The sequence below is a fragment of the Pleurodeles waltl genome, chromosome 7, assembly GCF_031143425.1.
Source record: "Pleurodeles waltl isolate 20211129_DDA chromosome 7, aPleWal1.hap1.20221129, whole genome shotgun sequence".
Classification (NCBI taxonomy): domain Eukaryota; kingdom Metazoa; phylum Chordata; class Amphibia; order Caudata; family Salamandridae; genus Pleurodeles; species Pleurodeles waltl.
In genome coordinates, this window is record NC_090446.1 from 40,447,196 (window position 1) to 40,463,394 (window position 16,199).

Below are 16,199 nucleotides of genomic sequence, written 5' to 3' on the forward strand. Positions count from 1 at the left end.
TCCTTCCACCATGCACTCCATCAATTAATCACCCAAATACAACCAAAACATTCTTGATAAATTCAACACCTATTGGCCTTCTCCATCACGGCCAACAGCCAGATCCAATTCATCATGAACATCAACTCCTCAGTTATACTGGCTAAACGGCCATGAGTAAGACATGTTTTAAATGAATGCCGATAAATCTCACCTCACTCATGCCCATTTGATGCAGAGGCAACACAGTAGGCCTTAATACATCTCCTGGAGCTTCAGGAAACTGTATAAAACACGCCTTTCTCACCTAGGCTACTATCACCAGGCACTATATATGAAACATGTCACTCATCACTATCCTAAATAAAGGCCAAGTAAAATTGTAAAACTGTCATAAGTCACCATCTTATAACTAACAATTGTGCTTATTGGGTAAATTGTTTCTCTGGGATATGCATATATTGCAATTCTATCCAGCCTCTTCTAATGATAGACAATCTCATCAATAATGTCAATGCCTTAGGCCAGTGTTCCCAACCTGTGGTCCGCAGACCCCCAGGGGTCCGTGACACATTTCCAGGGGGTCCGCAGGCCTGAGCTGGCAGAAAGATACTTCTCCAGTTGGGGCCTCTCAGAAACACATGCGTATTTTTCTATTCATTACTTTATTTATGCAGCAGTTTAAAAAGCACTGCAAATTCATCCACCAGCTTTCACGCAAAAAATAAAAGCTGCAAGATAAGTCATGTGATAAATGTTCCTGCAGGATAGAGATGGGAGTTTTGACTAGTGGCAGTTTTGACTCATCTAAGGTAGTGCAGATGGTTAATATCCCCGCTGAAAAGAACGCATAACATGCAAAGAACAGTATTTTATGTGCGTAGCAAAGTGGGTTACTGCTTTTGTGACAGAGATTATTTTGTCACTGTGTATTTCATAAATTACAATCATAATGCAGCACAGTGAGCTATGAACTGCGGTCAAAGCACTGCATGCAACCTGCATGGCAGAAATTAGAAAGTTATGTTTTTACCAAGTCTTTCATTATCCTAATGCTTGTAAAAAAATGTTTGCTTGCATAGACATACATTCTTATTAGTAAATTCAATGCTAACCACTGTGTTATGTTTTGAATCCCGAGTTTGCATGTCTCCAAACCAAGCACTCTTAGAAAATGCCTACAAGTATAGATGACATGTGAATCCTACACTGTAAAGATCTCCGACACCCTACAGTGGTATGAGAGGTGCTATAAAACAAATGAATTACATGTGACAGAGAGGTTATGGAGTGAAAAAAGGCCCTTAAGGTTTTACTTCCTGTCCCCACCAAATTTATATGTGAAAAAGCTTCTCAGATCTTATGTACCTAAAAATAGAAAGAAATGGCTTGGGAAATGTAGAATCAGACCTGAGGATTCTTCTTCCCTAAATAAAACCAAACATTGAAACATTAGTCATTGAGATGCAGTGTCGACCTTCACATTATTTGTTTGGGATTGTTTGCATATTTTCTAAATATAATAATTATATCTTTAGTAATTTGAGTATTTGTTTGGTGTGTTCTCGTTTGTGTATTTTTTGTGAATTACTGTTTTAATTCTTGACATTTAAATTGTACAAGTTGCTTTGGGGTCCCTGGCTTCCAACAGTGATTCAGTGGGTGTCCTCGGGAGTCAAAAGGTTGGTAACCACTGCCTTAGGCAACCTAGCTCCAAAACCTCAACCAAAATTCTCGACCTAAATCATCGATAGCATAGCATATTCAAGAGATGGCTGCCAACTAGAAAGTTCTGAAACACCTTTCCCCAAAATGAATTGATTTGAACACAATACACATAACACCCAACCCACTGCCCAAACATCAGATCAAGAATGTTAAAGTATGCTTCTACACAAATTACATATGTGATTCCAACACAAGAACATATTTCTACATGGCTGCCAACGACCAGTTGAGCCCACTTCCCCTGCACAATCCATACTCATCAAAAAATCAATCAACATCAGTCAATATTTCACAAACTAAATAAAAGCATGAGGTACCAAATGAATTTGCAAAACCAACTGTAACTACCATCTGGTCAGCTTCCTCTCCCAACATTAGCTACTGAACAACCGTCCTTGTGATGACACATTCAGTGACATGCACTCCTCTTCAACAAATCACTTTCTCCAGACACATGTACCCATAAGTCACTATGGTGGTCATTATAACCCTGGCTGTCTTTGACCGCCAGGACCAAAACGACGGGAGCGGTGCCTCCTGGCGTATTTGGATGCGGCGGTAGCGCTGCGGTCGCACCGCCGGGGCCGGCGGTATCCCCCCACTTTAGCCCCGGCGGTGATAATCCGCCAGGGCAGTGCTGCCCTGGGGATTATGACTCCCCTGCCAGCCTGTTTCTGGCGGTTTGCACTGGCAGGGGCAGTGCAGGGGCCCCCAGGCAGAGCCCCGTCGCGCATTTCACTGCCCGAATTTCGGGCAGTGAAATATGCGATGGGTGCTACTGCACCCGCTGCACATCAGCATTGCCACCGGCTCTATTACGAGCCGGCGGCAATGTTGATGTGACTTTTCCGCTGGGCCAGCGGACGGTAACTCTGTGACCGTTCGCTGGACCAGCGGAAAAGTCATAATAGGGAGCCAGCCATACCGCCAGCACTGGTGGTATTCTGGCTCCCGCAACCTCAGCGGTCTGCAAGGCAGACCGCCGAGGTTGTAATGACCCCCTATATGTTCAACAATATGTTCAATTATTATTAAGAAAAGGGTAAACTCCCATTATTTTTCAAATACTCTATTGCCTAGACAATCTTCTCCATCAACTACCCACGTTGACCACTTAACTTTCATTGGCAAAATCCTTCACAGAGCTATGATCAGAAACTACAGTACCACAATCCCCCTCACCAAACACCGCAAATACGCCCATCAGGGGACTGAGTGGGATAAAAAGTGTAAAATGTAGCAATGGAGCAGATTTATGCATTGCTCTTGGAATCACAAACAATACCCTGTCCCTGTTGCATCATGCCAGTTCCTGCTCTTAACAATCCCACTCTTTCTGCCATTCTATTTGACATATCCCATGGTTCAAAACTGTTTGAAACGATATTTTACTTCAATATTAAATAACAGTGGTTAAACTCTCTAATGAACTCCTCTTCGTTCACCAACAAAATATCAACATGCAACTCAGTCACAAACTTGTGTTGCGCGGTGACAACCAGTGGCTGAGCTCAGACCTGGACATTGTCCAGACGTTTGTGTCTGTTCATATCTTAACTTTACTTACCAAGTATGAGTTTGTCCTTATAATTGGATAACATCCTTATGCCAAGATCCAACTTTACACTTTCCAAACTACAATGTAGGGCTTTTCACCTCTCTCGTAAACTGCACAAAGTCACTAGTATTCCAAGAGAATTGAATCTGTCCTTCATGGAACAAGTGAGTGTTTCACAATCTATATATTGCTGCCTAAAATGGCTGGAATATCTGCAGAGTGCACTTTTCACATGTCTTCATTCCCTCTCACATGTCTAAAGAGCTCAGGTAGGTCAAATGGCCAATAGACATCTATGTGGAGTTTTAGTACACGCAGATAACATTCAAATGTGTATGGAATCTCATGCCTGAGATTCAAATTATTCATTATATATACTTTACCACAGACTTGGGATGAACCTGCTCTAGTGCTCTCCCAGTATCCAGCTTCTAACTACACAAGGATGGGGGTGTTAAATTTAGATGACAGTCTCAAATCCTGGAACTCAGTTCCTGGGTTAAGGATCCGCAAAGACACAACCATCTTGAAAACACACAATTTGACTAAGTTCTGTTTGTTGCCAGCACACTAGGTTACCAGAGCTACCTGTTCCCAGTGGCTCGAAGTGTGCCCAGCAGTCCTTCTCGATGATAATCTTGGAAACACAAACCAGAGCAAATCTTTACTTGAAACCCAGTTTTCATCAGACCCAACTATTGCAACAGGAAAAATGTTGTAGTACAAAGAAACCCACTAAAACACAATTCGGAAGGCAAAATAGACTGAAATTTAACTTAAACATAGCAGAAGATTTATGTTCAGAGCAGTATTTCGGGGGTAGGAGGATACTTGTTGGGAAGAGATAAAGTGCATCATCTGTAAAAGTGAGCGAAAAGTTTGAACTGCAATATTTGTATGTGATTGGTGGACCTCTTTAATAAATGCATTGTCTGTGACAGGTGGTATCTTTGGGAGATGCCTGTATTCTGATTGGTGTTTTACCACTCCTGGTTCTAGACACACAATAACAAAGTGCATTTTGTGGCACACTCTTCTCTGTACCAAGCAAAGTGTAAGCAAACACACATATAAACAGTCTCATGCATGGTGAAAAGTAAAACGTTAACTTGAGAATATCATGTGTTTCTAGGTTTCATGGTTACCACTAGAGTTCCATGGTTACCTCTAGAGTTCCATGGTTACCACTAGAGTGCGAGAATCCTGCTGTGTCACTTGGGGCCTGATTTAAGAAAAGTGGCACTGCACCCAGTGCATCCCCAATTTCCTTGTGCCCCCCCCCCAACGCCACAATGCGTGTGCTGTATCTAAGATACGCCGCACCATGGCGGTAGTTAGACAAACTAGTGTGAAAAATGTTTGCGCTAGTTTGGAGCTTTGAAGGATTAGCGTAAAAAATGTTGACGCTAATCCTGCAAAGCCCATTGAGGCCCATTGTAAACAATAGTGAGCCTCCTTTTAACGCCTGCTCTGAGCAGGTGTTAAAAGTGCTGAAAAATGGTGCAAAGAAATCTCTTAGATTTCTTTGCGCCATTTGTTCGGTCCCGCTAATGGGGGAACGCCCCTTTTGCATACATTATGCCTGGCACAGGCATAACGTAGCCCAAAGCAGTACAAAGTGGCACAATGCAAGCATTTACCCACTTTCAAAATTTGGTGTGGCGATTTTGGCCTTGTACGGCCAAATTAGAGTAAAAAATTACGCTAATGTGGTGCAAGAAGGCACTAGGGGCTCTTAAACCTGCCCTTAACTGCAGTGCACACCACAAGAATCATGATATTTGAATAAAACCAGGGAATACGATTTTTTTTGTTCCCTCGGTTTACGCATTATATTTAGATTTTAAATGTCTTGAGCATCCTTGACATTGTTTATCCTTTACATAATTGAATCACGATTTCTTCAGTAGCTCCACTTAATATGTGAGTGCAATGGAGTGGCATTTTTAAATTGTGGGAGTAGTGGCACCGCTGTTTGCACAGGTTTTGCAATTACGAATGTGTAGGACTTTTCTGACCTCTTGGAGTTTCCTGCAGCTAAATACCAGAAGATATGTGCGGGAGAAGTGGGAATTCTGGAAAATCCCAAGGCCTGTGGATTTTGGTCCAGTAAGCACTCGATTCTGCCTGTTATTCTGCATTATATCATGAAATCACATAATGTGCATCATTTATCACATCCAATAAATAAAGATATTCAGGGTACCTTTATGTATAGGGTGAGGCACGTAACACATCTATTTACAGTAAAGAGTAGGATGAGATCTGGGGATGTACCATGAACAACAAGAGGTTCGACAAAGATTTGTTTCAGCATCTCTGACTGTGCAGGTTGTCACACACCTGGGATGTACCTGCCTAGCAGCATTCCTCACCCATGTGCGGACACATCTTTGATGAAATTGTGCATAAATAAAGCTGATGGCTCTGTGTTTCCCAGTTCTGCAGTCTGCAGCCCGCACACTAAGCTGAGATTTCCAGAGTTATCCTAGCTGCAGTAGACAGCACAATCCACTCAAAATATGTGCTGATGCCATTCTGTGTGTGCACATGTGCAAATGGACTTGGGCAAATGAACTCTGTTGTTTTTAGCACAAGTGCACAATTTACATTTTCCATCAATTAGTGCTTATTTCATAAACTTGTGTCGATATGAGAACATGGTGAAAAAAGTAATATACTTTTTTTTGTGTGAATTGGTAAAAAAACCTCACATAGGGCACAATAACCATTATTTAATTTATTATGAGCATCTGTACTAATCCCAAAAGAGGGATGGCATTTCGAAGAAGACATCACAGCAATGCAGCGAAGAAAGTCACTGTGCTGCGCGGCACCGTGTGGCAGGGAATGGGCAGGAATGCACCATATTTAAGTCAATATGGTGCATTTCTGCCTTTTCCCCTGTATCTGCGCCCTTTTAGCAGCCCAGCTCCAACGTAGGCACCCTTGCACCACGGTGCAAGGCTGCCCCAGTTACATGCAGAATTGTTTTTGTGCAAAATCAACACCGTCCTGCACGAACAACAATACCCTGAGGCTTTTTCCTCCTTCTATGTGTGATGCATGGCACTTTCCCAGGTCTACCAGTTCTAGTGAATCTGAGAATGGGTCAAAATCGATGGATGGTGATGGGAACACCATCTCAACACCCATGGAAATACCTCCCTAGTGCAGAGAAATCCAATGCAGCAATTTACGCTTCGTTGCATTACTCAAGATAAATGAAGCTATTCAGGGCCCCTCAAGGTGGCCTTGCCTGGCTAAATAAATGGAATTTTACAGTTGTGTTACTCTTGCACTACATTGCATAGTGCAATAGTGATGACACGGGGCTTGTATATATGTCCCTTAAGTTGCAAACTTGAGCCAAGTGCCATTGTTAGTGCACAAGAAGGAGGGCTCACACACAGTGCTTAGATGCAGGTACTTTTATAAGTCCCCCTTATGAATGAGCTTTCCAAAAATATCACCCTATTATTAATTAAAGGTCTACACCTAGTAGCATGATGTTTTTGAAGCAATATTTAGAACACAGTATTTGTGACATACAATATTTTTGCTGACAATATTGTAAAAATACAAATGAATGGACTACTCCTAACTTTCCTCTTGTTCTTCAGTGTCCACTTCTTACATACATTTGTCATATCAGTAATAACTCAATAATGTATTTGTTGTTACTCCCCATACCTACTGCCCAGTTCTCCTGTGATTTGTTTCTGGGCACATCAACACCTCTATAGTAAACAGTTGCTTGGACTTTTAACAATGCAGCCTTGTTATGATTGTGAACCATTTTGCTGCACATGGAGGGTTAAGAACATTTGATTGCCATATCTGTTTTTGTAGCCTGCCAAAAGCATCAAAAACCAGCTTGAACTATTAATGGGCGAGCCACTTAGATTCACAATAAAAATGACTGTCAGAGCTGTGGGTTAAATATTGGAAAGTGCCCTTTTTGTGGTTGCAAACCATAAGGGTCACAACATCCCATTGTTTGTTGTCTCTTTTTGCAATTTACAAAAGACCACTTAAGAGTCCTAGGGGCCTATTTACAAGAAAGTGGCACATATATTCCCTAAATTATATCTGAATATTGATGCACACCCCCTGCAGATGTCTCATGGCAGTCAACTTCAGAGAATATATTTTCTCTTTGCCCAAAGAGGTTATTATGTTCATATATTCACTAACAAACATATTATTACTAGGATAATTAAACATCTTAAAACTGAAGGTTTATAGGATGAAAAGATGAGAGTGTCAAATTGGCCAAGGAGGCCAAAGCTGTGAATTTAGGGGGGGGGGCAGGGAAATTTGAGGAAACAAATTGAAACATTTATGTCTGTCTTCTAGTTCTATCTTCTTCTGTCTCATAAAAAACACAATTGAATCCGTTTAATATTAAGTTTGTCTTTCTTTCTGATCAGAGGCTGATTACCTTTGAAATAACAGTAGCAAAAGCCATTAAAAGCACAAAAAAACAGAAAATCGCCACCACTTGGAAAGGAAAACAGTACATTAGACCAGACCAGAAGTGAGGATGAGTTGAATCTGAAGTCAGTGAAGGAGACCACAACACCCTCTGAAGAAAAGAGAAACATATGTCCACAGTGGTACTAAGGGGGTCATTACAACCCTGGTGGACGGTGGAAAAGGTGCGGCAATACCGCAAACAGGCCGGCAGACAAAAAAATGGAATTATGACCCTGGCGGAAACCGCCAACAAAGACAGCCACTTTAACACACCGCCCGCGACGGCGGTACAGACAAGCAGCGCGGCGGTTACCGTCAACAGACAGGTGGGAGACAATGTACCGCTCACACTATTACAACAGGCCAATCCGCCACCTTTTCCGGGGCGGATTCACCGTGGATAAAAACACGGCGGAAACAGCTTTTGCTATGGGAAAACGCTCACCTCAACACATCCCACGAGGAACGACGACTCCATGGACCCGGAACTCCAAATACTACCTGCCCTTGTCTTTCTGCTCGTTTAACAGCAACGTAGGCGCAGAAGATACCGGTGAGTACTGCATCTACGACACGGGGGGAGGCAAAAGTCAGGGGGACACCCACCAAACACCCCCACCCTCGCATATTACAACATACATACCAATGCAGTCAAAACTATCACATTAACAACCCACAATCCCCCCCGGAAGAATGCAAAGACAATGCGAATTTCGGTCAAACATTGTAATGTGCCAATATACATGTCAAACAAAAATATACAGATATATATCTCTAAATCACTCATAATTATATATACAATACAAGAAGTAGTGCAGATATGTACACAACAATGTCCGTGCACCAACAGTCCAAAAATGCATGGGCGAGGCCCATAATAGACACCTGACCAAAATCCGAGAGAACACTGCCGGGGCATCAGATAGAAATACTACAGGCACCTCAGGGGGAAGGGAAGGGGGGGCACCTCAGCCGGGTGACTGCAAAGCCACATCCACGACGGGGCTCCATGCCCATTGATGTATCCTGGGGAGTGCAAAGCCACAGTCTCACAAGTATCTACAGTGGGTGGTTTGCCCACTGTGCCATCCTGGGGAGTGCAAAGCCATAGTCTCACAAGTCTCTACAGTGGGTGGTTTGCCCACTGTGCCATCCTGGGGAGTGCAAAGCCACAGTCTCTCAAGTAGATGCAGGTCTCCACTGGTTCTGGAGGGGGACTGGTGCCCAGACTAGATGAGTCTCCCCGTGAAAGTTCCTGTCCTGTCACTGTCCCAGCTGCACAAGGGATAAGGATGCCTGATGTGGCGGTACATTCATTCCTACACGGTGCATGCCCTGTTCAGTGGTGCTTTGACATGGCGGTCTCTGCCCTGTTCAGCGGTGCTTTGCCATGGCGGTCTTTGCCCTGTTCAGCGGTGCTTTGCCATGGCGGTTCAGGACTGTTCAGTGGTGCTTTGACATGGCGGTCTCTGCCCTGTTCAGCGGTGCTTTGCCATGGCGGTCTTTGCCCTGTTCAGCGGTGCTTTGCCATGGCGGTTCAGGACTGTTCAGTGGTGCTTTGAGATTGCGGTCTCTGCCCTGTTCAGCGGTGCTTTGCCATGGCGGTCTTTGCCCTGTTCAGCGGTGCTTTGCCATGGCGGTTCAGGACTGTTCAGTGGTGCTTTGACATGGCGGTCTCTGCCCTGTTCAGCGGTGCTTTGCCATGGCGGTCTTTGCCCTGTTCAGCGGTGCTTTGACATGGCGGTTCAGGACTGTTCAGTGGTGCTTTGACATGGCGGTCTCTGCCCTGTTCAGCGGTGCTTTGCCATGGCGGTCTTTGCCCTGTTCAGCGGTGCTTTGACATGGCGGTTCAGGACTGTTCAGTGGTGCTTTGACATGGCGGTCTCTGCCCTGTTCAGCGGTGCTTTGCCATGGCGGTCTTTGCCCTGTTCAGCGGTGCTTTGACATGGCGGTTCAGGACTGTTTAGTGGTGCTTTGACATGGCGGTCTCTGCCCTGTTCAGCGGTGCTTTGCCATGGCGGTCTTTGCCCTGTTCAGCGGTGCTTTGCCATGGCGGTTCAGGACTGTTCAGTGGTGCTTTGACATGGCGGTCTCTGCCCTGTTCAGCGGTGCTTTGCCATGGCGGTCTTTGCCCTGTTCAGCGGTGCTTTGCCATGGCGGTTCAGGACTGTTCAGTGGTGCTTTGAGATTGCGGTCTCTGCCCTGTTCAGCGGTGCTTTGCCATGGCGGTCTTTGCCCTGTTCAGCGGTGCTTTGCCATGGCGGTTCAGGACTGTTCAGTGGTGCTTTGACATGGCGGTCTCTGCCCTGTTCAGCGGTGCTTTGCCATGGCGGTCTTTGCCCTGTTCAGCGGTGCTTTGACATGGCGGTTCAGGACTGTTCAGTGGTGCTTTGACATGGCGGTCTCTGCCCTGTTCAGCGGTGCTTTGCCATGGCGGTCTTTGCCCTGTTCAGCGGTGCTTTGACATGGCGGTTCAGGACTGTTCAGTGGTGCTTTGACATGGCGGTCTCTGCCCTGTTCAGCGGTGCTTTGCCATGGCGGTCTTTGCCCTGTTCAGCGGTGCTTTGACATGGCGGTTCAGGACTGTTTAGTGGTGCTTTGACATGGCGGTCTCTGCCCTGTTCAGCGGTGCTTTGCCATGGCGGTCTTTGCCCTGTTCAGCGGAGCTTTGACATGGCGGTCTTTGCCCTGTTCAGCGGTGCTTTGACATGGCGGTTCAGGACTGTTCAGCGGTGCTTTGCCATGGCGGTTCTGATACTGGACATTGGTGTGTGGCATGACGATCTCCACACTGGACATTGGTGTGTGGCATGACGATCTTCATACTGGACATCTCCATACTGGACATTGGTGTGTGGCATGACGATCTCCATACTGGACATTGGTGTGTGGCATGACGATCTCCACACTGGACATTGGTGTGTGGCATGACGATCTCCATACTGGACATTGGTGTGTGGCATGACGTTCCATCATTGGCCAGCGGGGCTGTGGCATCCTGTCCCCTCCTGGGCTGTGACTCCGGCGGTGGTCTCTGGACCAGTAACGATACTTGGGCCCTCCTGGGCTGTGACTCCGGCGGTGGTCTCCTGACCAGTGACGATACTTGGGCCCTCCTGGGCACTGACTCTGGCGGTGGTCTCCTGACCAGTGACGATACTTGGGCTCTCCTGGGCTGTGACTCCGGCGGTGGCAGTGGTCTCCTGACCAGTGACGATACTTGGGCCCTCCTGGGCTGTGACTCTGGCGGTGGCGGTGGTCTCCTGACCAGTGACGATACTTGGGCCCTCCTGGGCACTGACTCCGGCGGTGGTCTCCTGACCAGTGACGATACTTGGGCCCTCCTGGGCTGTGACTCTGGCGGTGGCGGTGGTCTCCTGACCAGTGACGATACTTGGGCCCTCCTGGGCACTGACTCCGGCGGTGGTCTCCTGACCAGTGACGATACTTGGGCCCTCCTGGGCACTGACTCCGGCGGTGGTCTCTGGACCAGTGACAACGGTGCTGGCGGTTGTGTCTGGACCGCCGGAAATGATGGCGCACTTCTCCGCCGTGACACTCAGAACAGGCTGGGGAGACTTCCTCTGGACCGTCCCCACCTTCTTTGGAGTTACAGCTGACTCACCAATCGCCTTGGATCCCATTTCACTTGTTGTCCCACCAGGAGTCTTGACACGGTCCCGTCGTCCACTCCCCAATTTCAGAGCCTTTACAGGGGGTGGGCAGCCAGTGCCTTGGCTCTGGGTCCTACTGCCTGCCCTGGTGGACGGGGCACTCCAAAAACCTGGAACACGCACCACTGGTACTGGAGGCTTTTTGGCTGAGGCGGGGGGTGGGGGCAAAAAGGTAAATTTGACATAGGGACAGTTTCTGACGGACACTGGGATGGGTAGCTGGAGGGGCTCTGGGAATGGAGGAAGAGGAGGTGGTTGTAGGAGGTGTCACTTTAGCTGTTTTGGGTGCAGGTGCAGGTACTGGAGGCTGTCGTGAGGTGGATGGATGTTGGGTAAGTGATTGCCGGAGTTTGTGTACTTTGGGAGGGGGTGTCACAGACACACTGGGAGAGGACACAGAGGACGTGTAAATGGCAGCGGAGGTGGTGAGTGCAGGTGAGCGGCTTGTGGTGCTGGGTGTCCTGGTGCGAGTCCTAGTGCCTGTAGATGTGGTGCATGCAGGTGTGTGTGTAGACGAGACTGGGAGGGAGGAGGGAGAAGAGGAGGAGGGGAACACAGTGGAGACAGTGGATGTTGCTGTGTCTGTATGTGGGTGAGGCTTGCGTGAGTGCCTGTGGTGTGTGTGGTGCCTATGTTTGCTTGAGCTACTTGTGTGTGTAGACTTGTGTGCATGCTGGTCTGTAGGTGTGCTTGGGATGGGCTGGGGTACAGGGGATTGGGTCTGGGTGGAGGAAGTTGGAGGGGGGAGGCTGGACACAGGGACAATGGCTGCCATCAGAGCTGAGGCCAGAGATTGCAGGGTTCGCTGAAGGGCAGCCTGACCAGAATGAATGCCCTCCAGGAATGCATTACTGTGTTGCAACTCTCGTTCTACACCCTGGATGGCATTCACAATGGTAGACTGCCCAACAGTGAGTGACCTGAGGAGGTCAATGGCCTCCTCACTGAGGGCAGCAGGGGTGACAGGGGCAGGGCCTGAGGTGCCTGGGGCGAAGGTGATGCCCACCCTCCTGGGTGAGCGGGCACGGGGCGAACGCTGAGGGGCTGCTGGGAGGGCGGTGCTGGTAGGGGAGGTGGCGGCTGTACCTGTAGAAGTGGGGCGCACAGATGGTGCCGCCACCACTGGGGACCTCCCATCGGCAGACGAGTCTGTGTCGCTGGTTGGTGATCCGGTGGCCGACGTGAAGCTCCCTCGCCCTCCGTCCCACTGGTGCATTCAGAGTCTGTGGTGTGGCCCTCCATGGCCATGTGGGATGCAGCTCCCTTGTGCTCAGGTGCCACTGTACCTTCGCCTGATGATGCTGATGTACAAAAGGACAGGGAGAGCAGGAAAAGGGGGGGGGAGACAGAACAAAGAGAGTTTTAGTGCATGGCATACCGCTACCGTTGGCGGACAAGACAGACGCAACAGCCCCATGCATTACGCCGTGCTCCTGGCCTCTGCACATGCAATTTCAGGGATATGGCCTACATGGCAATGGTGGACATCTGCGCACATGGATGCCACAGGGGCAACTATACCTCAACTTGGCACTCTTCTGAGGTAGGGTAGAGTGCCACATGGCACACATTACAGAGGGGACTTGCCTACCTAACTCGCCCTGGCCTAGGGACACACACAGCCCACCTCCCCCACCCAGACCCCTCCACTGCACGCAAAGTCCACAGAATGAGGTTGTACTCACCCCCTTGTGTCTGCTATGATGTCCTTAAGCGCCCATCCAACTCCGGGTAGGCCACCGCCAGGATCCGGAACATCAGGGGGGTCATGGTGCGACGGGCACCCCTCCCACGTTGGGAGGCCATCCCCAGCTGAGCCTCCGCCGTCTTCTTGCTGTAGCGGCGAATGTCCTCCCATCTCTTACGGCAGTGGGTGCCCCGTCTCTGGTGGGCCCCTAGGGTCCGGACCTCCTTGGTGATGGCACGCCAAATGTTCCTCTTCTGGTGGGCGCTGACCTACATGACATGCACAAGGAAAGAGGAACAGTCATTACCAACTGCACCGTCGTTGTGAGTGGCCCCCTCCCTACTCTGGCCATGTGGGCCTTTTATTCCCATGCTTTACTGTAGTATCAACTCTGCCCCCTTCCCTCTTCCACCCAGCCCTGTCCAACCCGGCCTAGCCCATACAACGTGCTCCCTCTGTACTAACCTGTTGGTCTGGAGGACCGTAGAGTAGCATGTACTGGAGGAGGACCCCATCCACAAGTTTCTCCAACTCCTGTGCAGTGAAGGCAGGGGCCCTTTCCCCAGACACAGCAGCTATCGTCGCTTCCGAGGTCACAGCAGCACTAGCAGTGTAGGTCCTCTCCTGTCGAAGGTCAGGTATCTAGTGATTGAACAGATAGAAAATGGCGGTGACGTCCGCGGTGGTGACGTGCGCGGCGGTGCGCTTCAACACCGCCGGCGCACCTGTTCATTGGCTCCTGGGACCCATAGGGTCCAATGTTAACCAATGCAGCATTGCGCCGTGGTCTACGACCACCTACCGCGACGGTGTGCAATGCCAGCGCTGTTACCCCACAATCCCATTGTCCCAGTTTAGAGGTCAGGCAGCCGCCATTTCAGGGGCCCAAATGGCTTCATTTACTACTGCGTCACACATACCGAGGCCTACACTCAACACACATCCAGGAAGGGTTTATTGTCTGGTGTAGTCTTGTGTGTGACTGTGGGTACATACCTGGAGGAATAGTGACTGTTTATTCGCTGTTGTCCTTCTGAGGCACCGTCAGCTGGGACATATGAGAAGATGGCGGAATCCTCCGGTGTACCGACCGCTGGTGGACCTGTTGACAATGGAAGAGAGACATTTAATCGTCACCTACAGGTTTGACCGTGCCACTATCCATGAACTATGTACCCAGTTGGAGCCAGACCTGATGTCACCAATCCTCCATCCGACTGGAATCCCCCTGACGTGCAGGTGCTGTCAGTGCTCCATTTCCTTGCAAATGGGCCTTTTCAGACAACTGTGGCCATGGCATCAGGGATGTCCCAGCCTATGTTTTCCAACGTCTTGTCCAGAGTGTTGGCTGCCCTGCTGAAACACGTAAGGAGATACATCATTTTCCCTGAGGTGGAGGATTTGCCTACAGTGAAAGGTGACTTCTATGCCCTTGGACATATCCCCAACGTCATAGGTGCCATTGATGGGACCCATGTAGCTCTGGTCCCCCCGCAGGAGTGAACAGGTGTACAGGAACAGGAAGAGTTATCATTCGATGAATGTCCAGATGGTCCGTTTGGCAGACCAGTACATAGCGCAGGTAAATGCTATGTTCCCTGGCTCTGTGCATGACGCCTACATCCTGCACAATAGCAGCATCCCTGATATGATGGGTCAACTCCAGAGGCACCGTGTATGGCTATTGAGGGACTCTGGTTACCCCAACCTTTCCTGGCTACTGACCCCAGAGAGGAATCCCAGGACCAGGGCAGAGGAACGCTACAATGAGGCCCATGGGAGGACTAGGAGGGTGATCAAACGCACCTTCAGCCTCCTTAAGGCCAGGTTCAGGTGCCTCCGTATGACAGGTGGTTCCCTATTCTACTCACTGAAGAAGGTGTGCCAGATCATCATCGCCTGCTCGATGCTTCACAATCTTGCTTTGCAACGCCAGGTGCCTTTTCTGCAGGAGGATGATCCAAATGACGGTGTTGTAGCAGCTGTGGAGCCTGTGGAGCCTGTGGACAGTGATGAGGATGAAGCTGAGGAAGAAGAAAACGACAACAGGGAGTCAGTCATACAGCAATATTTCCAGTGAAACACAGGTGAGTACATTTTCAGGTTTAACATTATATTAACTTTCACACGTCTACCTCTATCCTGTACCGACATTTCACTCACTATTTGTTAACTGAGTTGTCCCCTTCCATTTCAGTTTCACAAGTGTGGTAACCTACGTGTCAACTGCTTGCATCCTTGAAGGGCTTGTGATGTGTGACATTGGTATGTTAGCCTTCCAATGGGTAACCCATTATGACACTGTCATTGATAATACAAAATTACAAAGCATAGACTGACTCCATTTTATTTAGTGTTTCAAGGGTGTTTATTTAAGTGCTAAAAAATTCAAGGGGGTTGTGAAATGGGGATGGGTGATGGTGGAGGAATGTCCATGGCAGAGTCCAGTCTATTAGTCTCAGAGGTACATTGTACATCCTGCCATTGGAAGTGGAGCTGGGGCAGTTCCGATTTGGACAGGGTAACAAAGTGGGACAGTGGGGGGACAATCAGGGTGGTCTTATTTCCTGGCGGGGGTCTTGCCATCTTGCTCTGTCCTGTTCCTGGATCTTAGGGACCGTTTGCATGGTGGTTGTCCGTCTGCAGGGGATGGGGTGCTGGTGTGGTGGTCCTGTGGCGGGGCATCCTGTCCACTAGCGCCGGAGGAGGTGGTGGGCAGTTCGTCGTCCTGACTAGTATCAGGGGCCCCTTGGTGTGCCACGGTGTCCCTCAAGGTCTTTTGAATGTCCGTCAGCACCCCTACGATGGTGCCCAGGGCGAAGCCGATGGTCCTGAGCTCCTCCCTGAACCCCAAATACTGCTCCTCCTGCAGACGCAGGGTCTCCTGCAACTTGTCCAGGACCGTCGCCATCGTCTCCTGGGAGTGGTGATATGCTCCCATGATGGAGAATAGGGCCTCGTGGAGAGTTGGTTCCCTTGGCCGGTCCTCTCTCTGTCGCACAGCAGCCCTCCCAGTTCCCCTGTGTTCCTGTGCCTCCGTCCCCTGGACCGTGTGCCCACTACCACTGCCCCCATTTCCCTGTTGTTGTTGGGG